This window comes from Chinchilla lanigera, unplaced genomic scaffold, assembly GCF_000276665.1.
Source record: "Chinchilla lanigera isolate Chin_1 unplaced genomic scaffold, ChiLan1.0 scaffold00008, whole genome shotgun sequence".
Classification (NCBI taxonomy): domain Eukaryota; kingdom Metazoa; phylum Chordata; class Mammalia; order Rodentia; family Chinchillidae; genus Chinchilla; species Chinchilla lanigera.
In genome coordinates, this window is record NW_004955409.1 from 22,179,818 (window position 1) to 22,183,468 (window position 3,651).

A 3,651-nucleotide genomic window follows, 5' to 3' on the forward strand; every position below is an offset into this window, starting at 1 on the left:
TTTTGTGGGATACATTAATCTGGGTTGGAGGTTTTTTTTTATGGCTTAAAATACTTCACTCTGAGCTCCCCTGTGACTTAAGGCTTTGTGTTGAGAAGTTCTGATGGGCTTTCCTTTGATTTGTTTCTTTTCTCCAATAGCTTTTTTTTGTCTTTTTGAGACAAAGTTTCACTGTGTAGTTCAGGCTAAACTTGAACTCACTTTGTAGCCTCCCAAGTGCTGGAATTAGGCATCTGCCACCATGCCTGGCTCTCACAGCTTTCAATATTCTGTTCTTGTGTTGAATTTTTGGAATCTTGACTATTATATGCCTTGGTGTAGTTTTTTTTTTTTTTTAACCATGGCACAGTGGAGTTCTATATGCCTCACTTACTGTACGTCAAATTCTTTTTCCCTTATTTGAAGTTTTCTGCCATGATTTCTGTGAACAGGTTTTTTTTTTTTTTTTTTTTTAATGTCATTTGCGCTATCTCTGGCTTTTTCTCTGATCAATTTTTTGTTATTCTTCTTTGCATCATCTATCAGTTACTGGATTGATTTCTTGTGGCCCATTACTATTTTTAAGAAGGGTTTCTTCTGATGATCACTCACCACAATCCTGTCTTCTGTAGCTGAAATTTTGTCTCGCGTTGGCTTACTCTGCTGAGTGTGCTGTCCATGGAACTTTGGTGTTATGGATATCTGTCAGAATCTGCTTCATGGATTCCATTTCTTTTCTAAGTTGGGAATTCATGATTTCCATCATTTGCCTAAACTCCTCTGTTTTTAAAATATATATCTGCCCAAGAGTAACTAAGCATTTTTTTCACTGTGTTCTTCATCTCTGTCTTATCTGAGAATGGTCTGACTTGATTTTTTTCTAGAGCCACATTCACCTGTTTTGTTACTTCCACTGTTACCACTTGAGAGAGGCCAGGTGGATGGCTTTTGGATTGTTCTACCTCATCGCTCCCATAGTTTGTCTTTGGTGAGCTCAGAATCTGAGGTTGCATCTTGTTTAAATGTCATCTCTCTCTCTTTTTTTTTTTTTTTAGTTTATTTCTTGGGTTGATGTTTGAAATTGCCTATGGCAAGTAGTTTTATTGCTACTATTTAGAACGCTTAGGAAGTGACTACTTCTCAGAGGTATCTTTTAAGTGCAGCCGGCTTTTGGGTATTGAATCAGTTGTAAGATCTTACCTCTTCAATTTATTGGGGATAAGATGTTGCTACCTACTTGGCCCAGTCCCTGACTCTTTGGCACTGGCCTAAAGAATTTTATATGACCCTTAGGCAATCCAAGTTTTGGTATATCATGAAGAACAACTGATTAGAACAATTTTGTCACCTTGACTAAAGTAATACAATCAGCAACAGCAGTAACATCAAACACAGCCTAGAAAAGGACAAATTGAAGTAACTATTAATTTGCCATCTTTAACTGTATGAACTAGATTTGTGATTATATAAAAATCTAAAATGAACCAGAAAATTGTATGCAGTAAATAAGCCCTCAGTGTAGTGATTTTACCCTCCGGGGATAAAATTTAGAAGAGGTTGGATGGAAAAATAGAGAAATAGAAGAGGAAGAAGAAATCAAAAGCAAGGCTGGAGGACAAAGGAAGATCATCCAAATTTTGGGAAACTGATAAAGAAGACAGGAAGGAAAGAGAGAAGGAAGAAATTTAAGCAAGGACAGAACAGAACAACAACATTTAAAACCTAGGAACCATATTTTCACTCATAGAAAAACAAGAACAAACATTCAGGAAGAAAGAAAGTGAAACAAAAAAACAAGAGAATGCCATTCAGCTCTATTTTCATTGCACTATTATCTGATAATATGCATGGTACATATTTGGTGTTTTTCGCATTTACTTAAGCATGCTTTACTATTATGTGGCTATTTTGGAGAAAAGTCTACATTTTGCTTAGAAGAATGTGTATTCTGTTACTGTTGAGTGGGACAATCTGTAGATGCCTATGACGTCTATTTGTTCAAAGATTTCTTTCAGCTCGGTATTTCTTTGTTGATTTTTTTGTCTAGTTGATCTATTTGTGATATTGGAGTATTAAGGTTGCCCCACTGTAATCGTATTGATATTGTATGATCTTTTATGCCTAGCACAGTGCGTTTTATAAAGTTGGGTGTCTTTTATGAAGTTGTTATATATGTATATATATATATATGCACATATTTATAATTGTCATGTCCTTGCATTGAATTGTTCCCTTAAGCAAAATGTAGTGACCTTCTTTGCCTCTCCTGATCAGTTTTGGTTTAAATTTTGCAATGTCTAAAAATAGGATAGCTTCTCTTGGTTGTGTTCAGGTTTCTGTTGCATGGGCTCATGCAGAAAATCTCTTATCTCTTACTATACTAGAAAAAATAGTCTCCACATTTACCACTTGCTTCTAATAGATCCATTTTATTTGATAAAATAATAGCACAGATTAACGGAATAGTCAATAGAGTTTTTTTAAAGTGAAGGAACCCTGGAAAACAATTTTATTAGACATTTAATAATCTAAACATTATAAACTTTATTTTTTGTCCATGTTTTCTCATTTTGAAAACAGATATACTCCAGATGGGCAATATTCTCTGAAACAGCAATCGCTTCTACCCCTTTTCATGTATGAATCAGGAACACACCCATTGTGTAAACAGTGGTTACAGGGGCACTGAGAGAGGGAGAGAGGGAGGAAGAGAGGGGAGGGGGAGGGAAAAGGAATTAAGATGCGTTATGCACACACGTATCAATCTCCCATGAAGAATGCAATCACATACAGCAAACATGTACTAATAAAATAATAATTAAAAAATAACAATTGGATATTTCAAGTACATCACTATTAGGTCCAAGTTTATTGCTAATTCTTGTTTGTCTTGCATTTGTAGCATCAGAACACAAGACTTGAAGAATTTTTTATAACCTTTGAGAGCTCATACTTTTAAACATTTGCTTTTAAAGTTTATAAATGATTGATCCAAATAAACTTTAATTTCTAAATCACGTTTATTTCCAGTCATCTTCGCAACACAACTGACATTCACATTTGCCCACTTAAGATTCACATCAAGAATGGGAATTTAGCTCAGCGGTGCAGTGCCTGCCTGGCAAGCACAAGGTCATGAGTTAGATTCCGGATACCGGGAAAAAGGCAAAAAAAAAAAAAAAAAAAAAAAAAAAAAAATCACCTCAAATACATTTATGCATAAAATATCATAGAGGATGACAGACATTTGTAATTCATGCTCGTAAGCAGAATAAGTTCTTCTAGATTCTTATAAAATCTTGTGTCATAAAGTTCTTCCTGTTGAATAATTAGGTGAAAAAAATACCGTATTTACTATTTCACCTTGAAGAATGCATTGTTCGCAATTAATTTTTTGAGTTTTGGAAATTCATCTACAATACAATCACCTAAAGACTCATGGATTTCATGCTTCTCACTGAGGTCAAGAATGCTGCTCTCTGTTCAACATCATTAGTCATTCGAGGAATGCAAATTAAAACATTGAGATTTCATCTCACCTCAGTAAGAATGGCTAGCATTAAGAAATCAACCAATAACAAATGCTAGCGAGGCTGTGGAGAAATAGGAACTCTTCACCACTGCTGGTGGGAATGCAGACTGGTGAAGCCACTCTGGAAATCAGTTTGGAGA